This window comes from Lissotriton helveticus, chromosome 4_1 (assembly GCF_964261635.1).
Source record: "Lissotriton helveticus chromosome 4_1, aLisHel1.1, whole genome shotgun sequence".
NCBI classification, from domain to species: Eukaryota; Metazoa; Chordata; class Amphibia; order Caudata; family Salamandridae; genus Lissotriton; species Lissotriton helveticus.
In genome coordinates this window covers 2063011305-2063029652 of record NC_136063.1, presented here as the reverse complement: position 1 = coordinate 2063029652, position 18348 = coordinate 2063011305, and positions in this window count along the sequence as shown.

The window sequence follows — 18348 nt, the reverse complement described above, 5'->3', positions numbered from 1 at the left end:
TGATCAATGCCTGGGAACCAGCATTCTTCATCCGTTATGCAAATCAGTATTGACCCAGTGCCCCATGGAAACAGTCCAGACCGAACTGCCAGGCCAGGTCCTGCCTTGACCGGAAACAAGCATTCTGGGACCAGTTTCAGGGTATGTCACCCTTCTTCAGCCAGGCTAGCTTGAATTCAGTGGCACAGTGAACAAGAGGCCCAAGTCTGGGCATGCCCATCCCACTTAGGGCGAAAAGTTTTACAGCAAACAAATGTTTGTTTTTGCATTTGTCAACCTGAGTGGGATGGGTATGCCCAGACGTGGGTTCCCTGCTCTCCATGCCATTGGAGTCAAGCTATCCTGGCTGATGACGACGAAAAGCTCAAAATCGGTCCTTAGATGCTTGTTTCTAGTCCGGGGAGGACCTGGCCTGGCAGTTCGGGCTGGACTGTTCCCATTGGGTGCAGGGTCAAGACTGATTTGCATATGGCTGGGTCCAAACTGGAATGGCATGGTGAGCAAAAAAACAATGGATGTAGGCCCATATGTCTGTACTGGGGTGAATGTACGATATTGTTCTGCATTCTGTCTATCAATTGTTGTTTTGCATTTGTCACCCGAGAGGGACGGGTATGCCCAGTTGTGGGTCCTTTGCTCTCCATGCCACTGGAGTCAAGCTATTCCGGCTGATGAGGGCTGAAAGCCTAAAACCGGTCCTAGGATGCTTGTTTCCAGTCCAGGGAGGACCTGGCCTGGCAGTTCGGGCTGGACTGTTCCCATTGGGTGCAGGGTCACGACTGATTTGCATATGGCTGGGTCCAAACTGGAATGGCATGGTGAGCAAAAAACAATGGATGTAGGCCCAGATCTCTGTACCGGGGTGAATGTATGATATTGTTCAGCATTCTGTCTATCAATTGTTTTACATTTGTCACCCCGATTTGGACGGGTATGCTCAGACGTTGGTCCCATGCTCTCCATGCCACTGGAGTCAAGCTATCGTGGCTGATGAGGGCTGAAAGCCCAAAACCGGTCCTAGGATGCTTGTTGCCCGTCCAGGGAGGACCTGGCCTGGCAGTTTGGGCTGGACCGTTCCCAGTGGGTGCAGGGTCAAGACTGATTTGCATATGGCTGGGTCCAAACTGGAATGGCATGGTGAGCAAAAAAACGATGGATTTAGGCCCAGATCTCTGTACTGGGGTGAATGTATGACATTGTTCTGCATTCTGTCTATCAATTGTTGTTTTGCATTTGTCACCCGAGAGGGACGGGTATGCCCAGTTGTGGGTCCTTTGCTCTCCATGCCACTGGAGTCAAGCTATTCCGGCTGATGAGGGCTGAAAGCCTAAAACCGGTCCTAGGATGCTTGTTTCCAGTCCAGGGAGGACCTGGCCTGGCAGTTCGGGCTGGACTGTTCCCATTGGGTGCAGGGTCACGACTGATTTGCATATGGCTGGGTCCAAACTGGAATGGCATGGTGAGCAAAAAACAATGGATGTAGGCCCAGATCTCTGTACCGGGGTGAATGTATGATATTGTTCAGCATTCTGTCTATCAATTGTTTTACATTTGTCACCCCGATTTGGACGGGTATGCTCAGACGTTGGTCCCATGCTCTCCATGCCACTGGAGTCAAGCTATCGTGGCTGATGAGGGCTGAAAGCCCAAAACCGGTCCTAGGATGCTTGTTGCCCGTCCAGGGAGGACCTGGCCTGGCAGTTTGGGCTGGACCGTTCCCAGTGGGTGCAGGGTCAAGACTGATTTGCATATGGCTGGGTTCAAACTGGAATGGCATGGTGAGCAAAAAAAACGATGGATTTAGGCCCAGATCTCTGTACTGGGGTGAATGTATGACATTGTTCTGCATTTTGTTCATCAATTGTTGTTTTGGCTTCTTTCAGGAAGGCATTCTTCTTCAGATAGAGTCTTCCCAGGTCCAGGAATGTTCTTTGGTAGTGGTGTTTGAGGTGCCAGAGTTATCATGTGCACTAGCCTCTCATAGGAGAAATGTTACCAATCTAATTTTGCAGCACGTTGTCATAACCTTACTCTAAAATTACCTGTTTAAAGATTACCTGTTTAAAGATTACGAAGCCCAACTGCCAACAGGCAGATTTGTCTCATGAGCTCTCCTCCAACGTGACCATCTCAAAACTGGTTCTCCACCCTACTGTGACTACAGTCTGGCTGTCTCAGATGGTTCTGGGAATGAATAGAGGAAGCTCACCCTGACATCTCCAAGGCATCATCTCAGAATGTCTGAAGATTGGTCAAGTGATACAACTCCTAACAAAAATCAGATGCTGACCCAATAGTTCTAAATAATTTCCATTGGGTGTCAAACATTCTCTTCCTACCAAAACTGCTAGGAAATGATTAGAGTCAACTCTGGCAGCAAATTGAACAGTTCAAATTGCTGGACAAGCTCCAAATAGGCCGTTGAGCAGATCCCATCACGGAAACAGCCATCCTGTACATCATGGATGATGTTCTGAAAATCCTAGAACTAGAACGACTCCTGTCGACTCATACTTCTCGATCTGTCATCGGTTTTCAGATCAGTCAATCACAGCAGACTCTTAGGGGTCGATTACAATGTAATTTAGAAAGGCTATGAATTGGATTCGGGTCTTCCGAATCCGATTCGGAACCCGTCTTTCCGACCGATTCGGAAATCTTTCCGAATGACTGATTATGATGTTCAGAAAGGGTAAAGACTTTCCGAGTCGGTTCCGACTTGGTTCCGGATGGCATTTGGTGGAACCGAGTCATTCGGAGCTGACTCGCACAGGTCAGCGGACCCTGTTTCCGATCGGTTAATTACGATCTCAGATTCAGACAGCCTTTCCGAATAAGTTGTTCCAACACAGATCGGCTGTCGGAATCTGACTTTGGGGGCACGTAGCAGGCTCCCTTCATCTGGAGCCTTCCGAATGGGGAACTTGAGGTACCCAAGGGACCTCTCTTTGCAACCATACACAGAGTAGCAAGCACCGTGGGGTGCCTGCCACAGGGTACAGGGTTTTCCGCAGCCACTCCTTTCTTCAATGGGATCCTGTGTATTCAGTAGGAACACAGGCTCCCATTGAAGTCAATGGGAGTCTTAACAAATGGTATCCAGTACCATCGTAATCAGTTGGTCGGCCTCCCAGCATCTGATTTGGTTGGAAACAATTTCGAGACCGATTTGGTCGAATGCTTTCCGAACGATATCGTAATCGACGACCGTAGAGTTAATCGAATGCTAAATTGGGCTATTCTGTAACGTCCTCAAGGGGTTCACTTCTTTCATACAAGATCGTTGTCAATAAATCAAAATGAGTGGCTCACTATCTAACAGGATGCCAGTCACTCTGGGAGTCCATCAAAGATCCACCATCTCTCCCACGCTCTTCAACCTTTACGTGGAACCACTTACGCAAATCCTCAAGCAAGCTAGCCTTGATTACCAAATGGTATTCGGATGACAATCAGCAATACATAAATATTTCCTCTCCAGAACATATCAGCATACTCAATAACATCCTAATGAAAATCCAAACCAGGCCCTCAAGTAACCATCTCAAATTGAATTCCAGAAGACATAGTTCCTACTCATCCCGCTACTCCATTGCTCCCTCTCCGTACAGAAATGGATCAACCACTTAAATGCCCTTAGTTCTAAACCGGTTATCATTGAATCAACTAAATCTATTAGGATAACCCTGAACAAGATCTTAGTATGCAAGCATACATCTGCACAGCCACACTCAGTGATTGCTTCCAACTCAACCTCCTCAAGAAGGTGGAACATTTTACACTGCCAATAGACTTCAATACCAGAGTGCAATCATTATTCATATCCACAATAGTCTATGGTAGTGTGATCTTGTGAACATCAATGTTTCAGCAAGATTAATGACAAAAAAGAGATGGTTTGCCCACATCACACCCTCCCTCTTGTCTCTCTAATGGCTCCTCTTCTAAGACAGGATCCGGCTGCAAATAGCGTGCATGACACACATAAGCTCACCACCAACATGAACCCAGGTACCTGGCACAAAAACTCATGATCTCAGGAGGCAGCTACTGCCTAAGCAGCTCCAGCTCTTTCTTGCTGGACCGTCAAAGATTTAAAAAAAAGAAAATCTACACATGCACTTTCACCGGATCTGCCACCAGGATGTGGAACTCTATCCCGGTGCAGATTTGGTCTAATCCATTGAACCACACCTTCAAAAAAAGAGGTCAAAAGGAATCTACTAAACAGATTCCTTACATTACATTACAGGGAGACTACAGTACTGTAAGACACCTGAAATGTCACATTGAGACCCAGTTATCCCCTAACTCATTTCAAGAAACCAGGAGAGATAATAATCAAAGCGGATGCTGTGTGCTTATGATGCTGTCATAAGAGAATTATTGATAGAATTAATTGAATGGGTTATGGTCTATATATGTGTTTATGCTGCTGCCAGTTGATGAGTATTTACATGGTACATTTAATCTGTATGATCTCACTATATACATTACTCTGATACCTGTGGGTAAAGTTCACGCTCCATACACCTCTCAATATAAATACATGACTAAATAAAGTGGTACTAAAGCCCCCCTTTGCTCTTCATGCTTTTCCTGTCCATGCCCAGATGGCTAATATCTGCAAGGCACTCAGCCGGTAACGCCCATTGGCCCCTCATGAGGTCAGAGGCAGGCTATTGATCTCAGAGCCAGAGTTGTTAACTCACCCAGCCAAGGATGTACATTTGAGTTCTATGGGTGTGATGAGTGGCAGAACTGTTTTTAAGCCAATTCTGACTAAGACAGCCTAAAATATATTTCAATGATGAAGTTACTTTTTTCCATAATTTAATCTGTTTCACCATTAGATCAGATATTAAAAACCAAGAAGCAGGAAATAACTTTGATCACATTTCTTGCCTTTTCGTAAGTAGAGCTATGGAATTTTGATCTTAACCCCATCTAAGTTTACTAAGAGAAATGTCTAGCAATGCCTACATAGTAAAATACATTTTAGCTTTTATTTCACTGTATGGGCACACTGACCCCAATATGTAGTCTGGCCTATTTTTGTATATTAGCACTTTGTCCTATGGGCTCACAGGGCACACTTTATAGGGTGACGTATGACTATACAAAACTAGGACCCGATTATAGTTTTGAACTATTGCGCTGGCTCAAGGCCGTCTCCACTTTGCTAAACCCTTGCAAGACCACTGACTGAATGACAAGTAGAACTTGTGTCGAAAGAGTTCAACTTGTGATACGGTCGATGGTCCTTTGCCGTTCCCACAGAGGCGCCTGGTAAAACAGGCACTGCAATAGGAACAACAAAAAGTTCTAGCACGGCGCGCACCTCCATCCCGTGCAGGAAACTTGTGGGACTACAGACAGGGGGCTACATATTGTTCCCCCCTGACTGTATCCCCATGATGAGCTTGCCATGTAGGCCATTTAGGGCCCCCTTTGTTCCTCCACCACCAGCCTTTTTATTGCGGGGCTCCTGTCAAGAAATGCTGCTGGTGGATGAACTCTTAATATGCAGTAAGGTGCTGCACCAGACCGCGCTCAGCATATTGCATTATGGAGCAGTTGTGCCATCTCCAGGGAATGACTGTTTAATTTTGCAGCTGACGGTCCACCGCTGATACGTCTTTAAAAGTCATAATATGGTGGACAGTGGACCACCTGTGCGAGTCTCGCGATCGCAAAACCACCAGACTTGGAATCAGACCCTTTTTTTTTCCGTACATGGCAAAGGCATTTTTTCTTGTCATGTGTCACTGCAGTGCTTTAAAACTGCAGCCCAACAAGGCAAACTGGCGCCTCCGGCAGACATATATTTTTGTCATATATGTGGGAGGCATAAATACACCCTGAAGCACATGTGTGCCGTTTAACTTTCTGTTACATAGACAACATGACAGGGAAGTTAAATAGGCCAACTACTGAGTTCCAAAGCACAGCACAAGGGGGCAATCACATGCACTTTGATAATGTTTGTCAGTAGTAAAGTGCACAGGGTCTTAAAGCCAGCAAAAGTATGGTCCATAAAAAAGTGAAACACCTTTGGTGACCATGCAGAAAAGGTGGATTTGCTACAAGTCCTTATTGCTCTTCTCTCATAATGAGTTGGTGGGCCTCATGCCAATATGACACCAGAAAACTACTAGTTTCAGGGGCCTGCCTGGGATATCCCTTGGTGTTCCACCAGGCATGACCTGGAAGGAAGGTAGAAGGAGACCAATAGGCAGGATGGACTTTAACTGTTGTCCTTTCAGGATAGAAGCCAAGTGTCATACCTCTGGTCTTGGAAACCAGCTTGAATCACTCATGGGTGTATTTACTGCACTCAATAGGCTAGAATGCTGACTCTTCAAACCTTTATGACCCCACTGATGAATGTACATTTTGATCTGCTTCTTCTACCCTTTCCTCGAGCCCTCCCAAGGGATAGCGGATGAAGAAGTCAGCAAATCAAGTTGAAGATCATTTGCAAAATATTTTTTGTTACGACCTTCCATATGTCCCCTTTTTTGAAATTTAGACAAAACATTGAGTACAAAATATCGCCATACAAAAATATTGAGCCTAGAATATCGTGGAAATATCGTCAGCAATAATATCGATGTAAGAATATGGATTTAAAACATCAAAGTTATTAATATCTTTTGCAAAAATATAGTTGTTTAAAAGATTGTTTTTTAATTATAATAAAGTATTTTTGTATTTATTTTAAATGTATATAATGTAAATTTTTGTATAATTATTGTTTCTGGTTTTTAATATATTTGTTAAATTTCTAGTAGTTATTACATTTAATTGAATTACATTTTTTGTTTTTTAGCTCCGTAGCAGGTTATGAGCTTCTAGGGGTCTAGGGTGGGAAGTAATTTAATTACAATAAATGAATGATTATTTTGTATGTAATGTTATTAATTTGATTAATATTTAATTATGTTATTTGTGCTAATTTTTTTAATGTAAATTGTAAGCGGGGGTTGTGGGGTTTATAAGGGTTAAAGGTGGGAAGTTATGTATTTTTAATTAATTAATAATGAGTTGTTAATTGATATTAATTAATTGATCATTAATTATGTTAATTGTTTAATAAAACATTTTTTAGGTGTGGGTTGTGAGGTTTATAGGGATAAAAGGTGGGAAGTAAATTAATTTTAATTAATTAATAATTATTTCTTAAATACTAATAATTATTTAATTGACCATTCAGAGGGTCATTAGGATGCCGGGTGGACTTTGTCCATCCGCCATCCTATCGGATAACGGGACTGCCTGCCATAAGGGCGGGGGTCCCGTGGGGGGAATTAGGATGCGCCCGCCACAATGGCGGGCGCATCCTGTATTTTTAACATTGCTGCGGGCGGTGCTGAATGCACCGCCCGCCGCAATGTCAAAAATACATGTTGTGCATTTCAAAGCACAACGTGACAGGCACCGAGCGGTGCCTCCACGTTGTCCTTTAAAATGCAGGTGGTACCATAGGTACCCCCATGTGACCACCTAGCCCCCCGGATTACTTGGGGGCCCGCAACGGGCCCCCAAAGTAGACTCTGCATGCCTTTTTGTGGTGGCAATGCCGCCACAGAAAGGCATTGGAAAATGCCCATGGTAACATGGCCACCATATAAACCCTTTTCCGCCCCGGTCGCAAGGTGACTGGGGCGGAAAAGCGCCGGACTGTCTTTCTGTCCGCTGTGGACCCCCCAGCCATACTAATATGGCGGGGTTCATTCCGGCAAGGATGGCTGGCAGATCACCCCCCGGCAGGCCAGCGTTGGCTACCGCCAGCCTGGCGGGGGCAATCCGCCCGCCATCCTAATGGGCCCCTCATTCTTTGAATTGTGTAATATTCTAAAGTTTAATTTTCGGGTTTGTGGGATTTATAGGGGTATAGGGAGGGAAGTTAATTCATTTTAATGAAATAATATTTAGTTTTTAATAAATAATAATATTTTAATTTTGCTAACTCTGCATTTTATTTAATTTTTTTAGATTTCAGATGTGAATTGTGGGTTTTTAGGGGTATAGGGTGGAAAGTAAATTTATTGTAAGTAGGTAATACTTTTTTAAATAATATTTATAAATAATGTAATAGTTAATTATGTTAATTGTGTAAATATATATTCTTTATTGTATTTTATGAGTGTGGTGTGTGTTGTGTAATGACGTAAATAGTTTAAAAAAAAAGTTAAGTGTTAGGTGCAGGTTGGGAATATTTATGGGGGTTAGAGGGTGGGAAGTTTGTATATTAAATTAATGTAATAAATATTTATTTTGTAAATAAATAATTTCTACATTTTTTTTATTTATATGAAAAATATTTCTGTATTCTATTCACAATAATACTTTTAGATATTTGTGATATGTAGTTAACATTGTAGTATGTTTTATTGTTATTATTTTTTTAAGATATTTAATATATTTACATTTTTGTTACAACTTATTCATAGTTTTATTTATTTACTACATTTTTGAAATAATTTTATTTTGTTCAAGATATTTTTAATGTTGCATGACTGGACTGGGATAGTATATTTTTCCCCTCCACAATACAACACTTTCCCTACTGTTGCACTCTATGGAGTGGGAATAGTAATTTTTTGCCCATTGCTATCCAATACTTTCCCTATTGTTGCTCACACTGGAGTGGGAATAGTAATATTGATTCCTCTGCTATCTAACACTTACCCTACTTTTACACTCACTGGTGTGGGTATAGTTATTTTTACCCCTTTGCTTTCCAACACTTTCCCTACTTTTGTACTGACTGGAGTGGGAATAGTCAATATTACCCCTCCAGAATCTTGTAATTTATCTACTGTTATACTGACTGGAGTGGGAAAAGTCAATTTTACTCCTCAGCAATCCCACACTTTCCCTACTGTTTCACTCATTGGAGTTAGAATTGTAAATTTTCCCCCTCCACTTTTCAACACTTTCCCTACTGGTGTACCGCCTGGAGTGGGACTAGTTAGTTTTACCCCTTCGTAATCCAAAGCTTCTCCTACTGTTGAACTCATTGGTGTGGGAATAGTAAATATAACCCCTCCAGAATCTTGTAATTTCTCTACTGTTGTACAGGCTGGAGTGGGAAAAGTAAAGTTGACTCCTCCGCAATGCAACCCCTTCCCTACTGTTGAACTGATTAGAGTGGGAATAGTACATTTTACCCCTCCACACTCTAAGAATCCCCCGACTGTTGTACTTTCTGGAATGGTTATAGTAAATATTACCTATCCGCAATCACGACTGTTGTATTTACTGGAGGGAGAATTTTAAATGTTACCTAGTTTCTTATATATTTACTATAATAGTTTGCGTAGATATGTATAAATTGCCATGGAAATAGCATTTGTATACAATTTTATATTTTATAATTTAATTTATATTGTGATAATTTATATTATTATGATTTTGTTTATTTTAAATCATAATAATTTTTGTGAATAATGGGCCTGATTCACAAAAGTAATCTGAGACAAAATCCTAACTTTACAACTTTCGATATTCACAATGGGCATTTAGGAGTAGTAGAGTTAGGATTTTGTCTCAGTTCAACTTAAGTTTTGGTCTTAAGTTTAACTTAAGTAAAACTTAAGTTTAACTGAGAAAACATCCTAACTTTACTACTCCTTAATGCCCTTTTGTAGTGTAGTTCCTATTATCCCAATAGGCTCTGCGCATTGGAATAATATCTTCAATAGTATAGACGTAGGACAGAGGTGTTAACTAGGTCTTCTACTGTCGATATTAGACTTAAAGTTTTGTGTGTGCCAGCTAGCTCAGAGTTCACTAGAAACTTTCTCAAATAGGCAAGGAGGAGTTTAACCTCCCTGGATAGACAAGAAGGGATTTAGTTTCTGACAACCATAGAACATGACAAGTTTGCTCTCCTTAATCAAGAGTATATCTCTAGAGTCGTGTGAAAACAAAAGACAATCATTTTACTCAGTCAGTATGTGCATTCTTAGTTCCACCAGTTTGTAGAGAAAAGAAGAGACGGGCGTGTTCAATAAAAAGGTGTTATTTATTGATCAGTCTCTTTTCTCATACAAGAGAAATGAATCGCTATTATTGCAATACTTATAGTTAAGTAAAGTGCATACAGTAAAAGCAGGATTATAAAATAATACTGTAAAAGCATTGATATGGTTTCTTAGCCATATGATACTTAAAATGGATAAAAGTTATACATACATATTTACATTGACTAATCGTACTCAACTGGTGCTTGTAACTACGCCTACCCGGTGTACCTGACCTGAGCCTAATACGTGGGCGGGAGTAAATTAGTAGCAGTTTAAGTTAAGTTTGCTTTGCCAAGAATCTGACTCAAGAATTCTCTGTAAGGGGTTAGTCAGTTCAGTACCTGGGATTTAGAAGGCAGGAGGGCTGGTATCTCTCTCTCAGGACTCGGTATCCCAGTTACCCGCGAGGGCAAGCTGGAAACGCCGGAGGTTGGATTTCTCGGCAGGAGAAAAGACAGCGTCTCTCTCAGCGCGTCAAAAGGGAGGGGCAGCGTCCATGGGCTTCCTGCATCAGCTGGGCTCTCCGGAAAGTAGCGCTGCTCCAAGCTCATCACCACCGTGTGTTTGCTTAGAGCAGCGTTGGTATATTTATACCTGAAAGGTGCCGTGTTTGACGTAAGGATGGACATGATACGTCAGTAAGGATGTCATAAGAACTGGTCGTTCTTGCATTCTTTACAGGAGTTCTCGAACGAAATCAAAACAATAGCTACGGGGGATTTCTCAGGTCTGCTGGAGGTTTGGTTTGTTTTGAGAACTCGGTGTGCTTTCTAGGGGGCTGGAGGAATAGGGCTTGCTTAATGTGACAGCATGCGCTATGACTTAATCTGAAAACGGGATTCTGTGCCGTTGTATGGATATTAGTGAATTATTAACCGGACAAGGGTCAGAAATAGGAGTATCGATATAGGTACCTAGATAAACACACTACACCCACTCCACGCTTTTATGTCCATATTTACTAACTAAGCAATAGTAAACATAACTAATAGTGCATGTGTATACCGAACCACCCCAAAATACATTTTTTTGCATTTAAAAATGGCTTCAGCGAAATACACGAAAATGAGTATAGGTACCGTATGCAATCAAGCAGTATAATCATTCAAAAAGGAGATGCACATTATATATCAGCATGAATGATTTGCGAAAAGTACACATGAAATGGCTCTTAATACAGAAAAAAAGTGCGAGACCACTTCATCACATATAAATACAATCACTTGTAAATAAGCTAGAGGTTGAGTTAATGTAATGTCTCTAGAGTCCCTAAGAATAGAAACTCTGTTCTCTAGGAATAGTTTTACTTTAAGCAGAAGATAAGTGCCAAAAAGGTAAATATTTTGGATTTGGAAAAAAGTTTTCGCTTTTCCGGGGAGAAGAGAAAAAATAGTTCACAGTCACTTTGTTTACAAAAAGTTGAAGGCCAAATTCAGAGTTCAGGGAACGCTGTGTGCAATTTTGTTTAAAGTTATTACCTCTGTTCTGGTGAAAACATCATTTCAGACAGACTCTCGAAAAAACAGTCTACAGCTTCTGGTGAAAGTTCGACTAGGTTGGAAAATGTCGCTACCATGCAGTCATGCGCATGTTCGCTGTCAAGGATGGTTTGATCAGAACTGCTTACAGAAGGTCGTACCTGGTTGATGCTGCTCTCATCCTGTACTTCACTACCCTTCAATCGTAGTGGTGAAGTCTCCACGAATGCCGTCATCAGGATAGGTAGCCGCTGGGGACAGCACAATGCATGAGCCTTTACTGGACCCAACAAAGTATCTGCATCCAATGGTACTTCTGATTGTAGTGTAAGACAGGTGTCCAACACGCATTCCTCGCCGCATAGCATGCATCTCAATACAGGCATAACACAATTCTGCCATATGGGTCTGAACGAAAGAAACCAGGTCATATTTAGATCTCTTAGCCGGGCTAATCCAAGGACTTTAGTTATGCGGTCCCGGTAGCGTATAGCTAGGATCGTTTCTTCCATTGTTGCTGGAGTCTTGTCTGTGACATGGCTTGCCATAACGAAGCAAGAGTAGCAAAAATAAAATGCCTGCTACGAGTCCCAACAGGAGTGGAAGTCCGCCAAAGATGGAATGGACGAAATGTGGAAAAATACCCAGGACTGCTTTGAATGGGGTTAACAGTCCCGAAAAAACTGTCTTAAATACACTCGCGATACCACTTGTATCAGAAATATTTAAGATTTCGTTTAGCATTTCTGCGAAGTGTAGGGGGCAATTTGTTGATAACAATGCATGTATCTCTCCCGTTGTCCTTGCAACTTGGAGATCATACGTTTCTTTTGATGACGTCAAATGGGTTGGCGTCTGTAGGAGCACAGTCTTCATTCTGCTTAAAGTATCAATTCGAATAGAAGAGATTTTCAAACTTGGCCATAACCTTCCTGCCACAACCGCGTATCCTCGGGGTCAGGGTGATGCTGTAAGGGGTCCACCTCCAGACTGCCCTAAGCTCTGAATATTAAATACCACAGAGCCTAAGGAAATCAGGCGAGGGAAAGGTCAGGAAGGGACTGGAACGGGAAGGGAGGCTGAAACGAGAGAAAACAAAAGAACACACAATTGTTAATCTGTACACAATGCTGACTACTCTTGGTAATTCTCACTAAGACACCACCTACCACTCTTGCTAACTGTATTAACTTCTTCTCCCTCTTGGTAGGTAGCGAACGGAACTACTTCCTCCTACAATATCAAATCTGTAACACAGAAGACAAAAATCAGCATTACATAAGGCGGCTCCACACCCCTCTTGCACTCCTCCAATTATTCACCCTTCATGCGTACCTTCCAGCCTTCCTGGGATTAACTGTAAACAAAATGTCCTTAGAGATTTTCCTCTTAACCATCAGAGGATTATATCCAGAAAGTTTCCAAAAATCAAAACAAAATTAAGAACACAGTCTTGCAAGGCTCAATAAATCCGGATTCCAAGAATGACGCCAAAACAAACAATGTTCTCCGAAAGTCAATTGCCAGCAACTAATGTACTTGGACGCGCCTTCAATCAGACGCTATTACTCACATGGATCCACAACGTGCACACACCAGCCGGTGAATGAACCGCGTGCAACAGCTGCTGCACGCCTAACCAGGAAGCCTTCGCTCCCTGCTGATGTATCCCCTCAGCCGAGAGAACAGGAGCCTTTCCAGGCAGCCGCCTGGAACACAGCCGCGTCCCCCGACTCCAGAAATGATGATCTCTGAAAACGCTGACTCCAGCCCCAGCCGGGACGGAGCGCGAAGGGGGATCAAGAAAGACCAAATAATTACACGGCGGAAGCCTCACGCCGCTCTTCTTCGTAAGGGAACTCCGCTTGGCAGCACAACCAAACGCGAGAAATCACAGATTCAAAACACCAAATCCAAGGAACCAAAATCACGTACACAGTGCTCTCTCTGGCAGAGACCTATATAGACGATAACTCTTCCTATCACTTAGGCCTTCTGGTAGCTGTAGTTTTTTCCTGTCACTGTTAAAGTAGCGTTATTGCTTCCAATCTCAAATCATGACACTTCCCTCCCTGTCTGGGGTGTCATTCGGGAACAATGTTTATGTTTATGTTTATGTTTATTAAAACTTTTGTAGCGCGCTCTGTTACCACAGGGTATCCTGGCGCGGTGAGTGGATTTTGAGAACAGAAGTACTGAAAACAAAGTCTGGAAGAACTACTAGTACGGGACATTGAACAAGTGGGTCTTGAGATCTTTTTTAAACAAAGCAATGGTTGGCGAAGCTCTGAGGGAAAGGGGGAGAGCATTCCAGGCAGAGGCTGCTTTAACTGAAATGGATTGGCCTCCTATGCGTGCGTATTTGAATTTGGGGGTGATTAAAAAACAGAGGTTGGCCGATCGAAGGGCACGGTTGGGAGTGTAAAATGAAAACCTTTTCTGCAGGTATGTTGGTCCCTGGCCATGGACTGCTCTGAATGCCAACACAAGAATTTTAAACAAAATTCGATGAGGTACTGGAAGCCAGTGCAAACTGCGTAGGTGGCTACGCACGCTAGATCTCCTTGGAAGGGAGAAAAGCAAGCGCACTGCAGCGTTTTGTATCACCTGCAGGCGGTGAACCAACAATACTCGCTCACAGCAAATGACCATGGAAGTAACGCTTACCAGATAAGGTTTTCCTGGCAGCAAGCCACAACATCTGTGATCTACAATTAGAATGTAACTCCCGTTAGAACGTCTTTTAAAGAATGGTTCTATTTGTGTTGCAGGTGTGCCGAGCTGGTGACATGAAAGGTTATTTGAAGTTCCTTCACAGGCCCCATGCAAACTTATACCTTTACACAGAAGTATACCACTTAGTGATGTCTCACAATTATTACCACTAAGAAATACACTCTGTCCTTTATTACTATAACATGTGTGTGTATAAGGTAAGTTCCATGTTGACTTAATGTATCCTTTACCCAACCTTTCATACTGGCCTGCCTGTATATATTTTTGGCAGTATCGAAACTGGAAAGTCTTATTGGAATAGTTATGATTCCGTGTATTATCCATTCAATGACAGGTCGTTCTGACATTGTCAATGGTAATCTCTCAAGTTTTTTAATGCTCTGAATTGTATAATCAGCACCCTTTTGTGCCAAGCTGATTTGTGTATCAGTAAGGTTAAAGATACTGAATAATGACGTTGTGTTGAATAAACACCAAGGCACATAGCCTGAACGCAGATTTTGTAACGTCCAGCCAAGCTGTACAATAGAACGTAATTGGGACTGACCGTGTTGCAACATCAGTAAGTCTTGCTCTATTATATCGATTGCAGAAGATACAATACTGTCCAGTGAATATATTCTGGAAGACAGTCATTAACCCATTGTCCACAACAGAAAGTGATTTTTCCAAATTAACACGGTCAATTTCCCGTATTTTCTCTGCTGTCTCAATTTGAGTTACTTTCCAAGCTTCGTTGTAAGCTGCATATATAGAGGCCTCTATGAAACGTTTTTGACGCTGTTTGCGTGGTCCCATAATGAAATCACGCAAGTCAGCACCTTCTTTAAGTAAAGTCAAGTGTTGCTTAATATCTGCCAGTGTGGATGTTTGTAGCCATTCGAGGCAGAGTTTCCCTACACTGTAAGTAGTTACAATCCCTGGATGTTGTCTCTGGGAGTATCTAGGGTCTGGCCTGGTCAATGTGAACCCCTGTATTTTGTTCAGGAATCTATCTTGACAGGTATTTGTGTCTGTGGGCCAGATCAACCATTTCTTCCAATCAGGATGTGTTCTGTTTTGGTTGAAAATATGGGATACGTCTATCTCAACATCTGTAGTGCTATTACTGTCGGGTGTTGGTTTTGGAATAGACGGTTTGTTCAAGTCTTTAATTTTGGCTAGGCCAAGACAGGTTGTCTGTTGAATTGTATCATTCAAGAATATAATTTGTTCTGGGATCATGCAGGCTCTAAATAATGATTATATACCTTGCACCTGCCAATCTCTTGTACCCCAGATTGTCTTTGTTTCAATATTTTTGTTCCAGAAATCAAAACCGAATGTTTTCATATTTTCAAAAAATGTCTCTGAATAGAATAATTTTGTATTTGTAAGCATCGTTTTCATTCCTGTCCTATTTGATAATTTAAAATAAAATGTTTCTGCATTGCTTGTGTTGAACCCTGAAAAGTATGAATATTTGTCATAAAATGTTTTCGAACTGCCTTTTGGTGGAGTTGCACAATGTTCCCATTGATTATAATTTAAAACATTTCTAGGTTGAGCAGATTTATGCAGATAATGGTTACCATAGTGGTTAAAACAATACATCTGGTCATAATTAGATGAACCCTGTAAATAATCATGTTCTGTAAATTTAGCTGACATCACTAGGTCTGACATCATATCATTAATACTTTCAAAGTCCCAATCATCAGCGAATGTGCTTGGTTTTACAAAGTCACTCAATGAAATCTTGAATTGATGAGGATACTTCAGGAGCTCAACCGGACCATAGATTTCGTAATCAGTTTTGTCCCATGCTACCCCACCGGGTATAGGATTGGCTGTGAAGTTTACTGAAGAAAGCTCTCTTTTCTCGATGTGTGAAGACTTGTGTGGTTTCAGGACCAAGTTGATTTTCTGACTTGCTGTGTCCATTGTAACATATTTTCCCTCAATGAAATGTCCCAAGCATAGTACCATGATGAGCCAAAGTATGAGGATGAATACTCCTAGTGCCACCCAAAGTTCAATCCATGAAGAAATCAGATATGTTTCTTGTAGTTGGTGAAAGAGTTCCTTTGCTTTATCTTTGAAAGTTTTTGTTGTTGGCTGTTCCTCAGGTTCACTTGGATCCTCAGAAAAATCATCGAAGTTGATGAAGTAGCCAGATGCTGTTCTGTCAATTGTTTCAATTGCTTCTGGATTCCTTATTATTTTTGGAATTTTCTTCGTTTCATTAGCATAGTCTGTGGTTACATCATTGTAGATTGTTGTTTCTTGATGTAAGATTTTGATTTGGGTTTCAAGAGGTTTAAGTTCCATGGCTTTGTTGCATAGTCCTTGTTGATTCACTGTAGGTTTATCAATTGTGATTAGTCTCTCAGTTTGAACCTCTGTATTTGTAGCAAACTTTGGTGTTCTACTACTTCTTGGGAGTCCACTTGGCCTACTACTTGTTATCGGCCACATGATTGTGGTTTAACCAGGTCGATGGATACAACTCGGTTCTCCTTTTTACCAGCAAGGGGCGGTAATACTACTGATCTTGTCCCGTTGACAGACAAGACAGGTACTGCTTTTCTGTAAGAAGGCCCAAATTCCTTCTTTACCGCGATCTTCTCTCTGACCAGATCCCCGATTTTTGGGATCCAGACAGGCCTTGCTGGGACAGGTGGTTTCTCTTCAGTGGTTGTTGGCTGTTGTTTCAACTTTATGTTGCTCGGGTCTTTTCTTGTTTCATTTAAGTCCTGTAAAATAGCCAAACGATCTTTGATATCAAAGCATTTTTCTTTAACCACTGAAGTCTGACTATCGAGGTCCTGGATTAACATTCTAGTCCCAAACAATAGTTCGTACGGACTGAGACCTCTCAGAGAATTTCTTGGCAGATTATTAAGACTACGTTGGACACTTATTAGATGTTTGACCCACCCAGCTCCTGAACCTAATACCTTCGCCATTATAGATTGCTCTATGCCTTGGTTTTTTCTTTACACCATCCCGTTTCCCTCAGGAAGGAAGTGAGAAGAGTCCCGAAATGTAATGCCCATTCCGGCCATGCACCCCCTCCCAGCTCGAGAGCTAAAGGCAGGACATTGGTCAGAATGTAGCATGCTCCTAGCGTATATGCCATTATAGACTCGCAAATCTTTTCAGTTCAGATGTCAGCCGAGTGCTGGGGTCTACATCTATAAGTGAAAATAGTCTCTATATGTTAATATGACGCATTATTCACATTGGGTTTTTTCTTTTTATTGTTTAATCCAATCTGGAGCGAAACGCCATGGTAATACACCGTCTCGATCGCCACTGCGATCTCTGTTGCAGTCTGGGCAGTTTTTTACAAATATGTGATGTTCCAGGCTCATTCCTGGCCACCAGTATGTTGATTGTAATTCTTTCAGAGAATCCTTAAGCTTAAGGTGTCTAAGACCCTCACCCATATGTGCGTCTGCTATTAACAAGACTCTCCTGTTCGTGTTTGGAATTACTCTATCCCCCACTCCAGGGATTACAGCAAAAGGAACGGAGTTTGCATCGATTATGTATGTATAATTGAGTGGATAGTTGATGGGTAGCGCTGAGCAGTCGCCTTTTGATGACGTTTTTACCGCTAGCATTGTTTCCCCGTCAATGTATTTTCCTGAACGCTTTTTTGTAGCTACGGGAGCCGATTTAGTTGCTTCTGCTTTGGCTGTCTCAGACAATGAATTCCCTGCAGCGTGAACGCCATCACGCTGATGACTCAGTGAGTGTATCACGTGAGTCTTTGGTAGTTCTTTCTGTTAAAGAACTACTTGTTCCCAAAGCGAGTTTTGCTTTATTGTGGCACCTGTGTCATCTTTGTAATCGTTTTGAATCCATTTCTGTAAATCGTTATTGTATGATTTGACGCAGTAATACGAATCGCACACTATTAGTGTCAGGAATTCGCGATCGGCATTATCTAGCGCCAGTTTTAACGCTATTATTTCAGTTTGTTGTTCTGAATTATTTTCTACCGAGTGTGAATTTACCTCCGCGCCACACGTTTTTTACAATCTCGCATTTGGCGTTGTATGCTTGCTCTCCCCAAACCGAGGGTTGAGCATGTCCGTCTGTATATATTACAC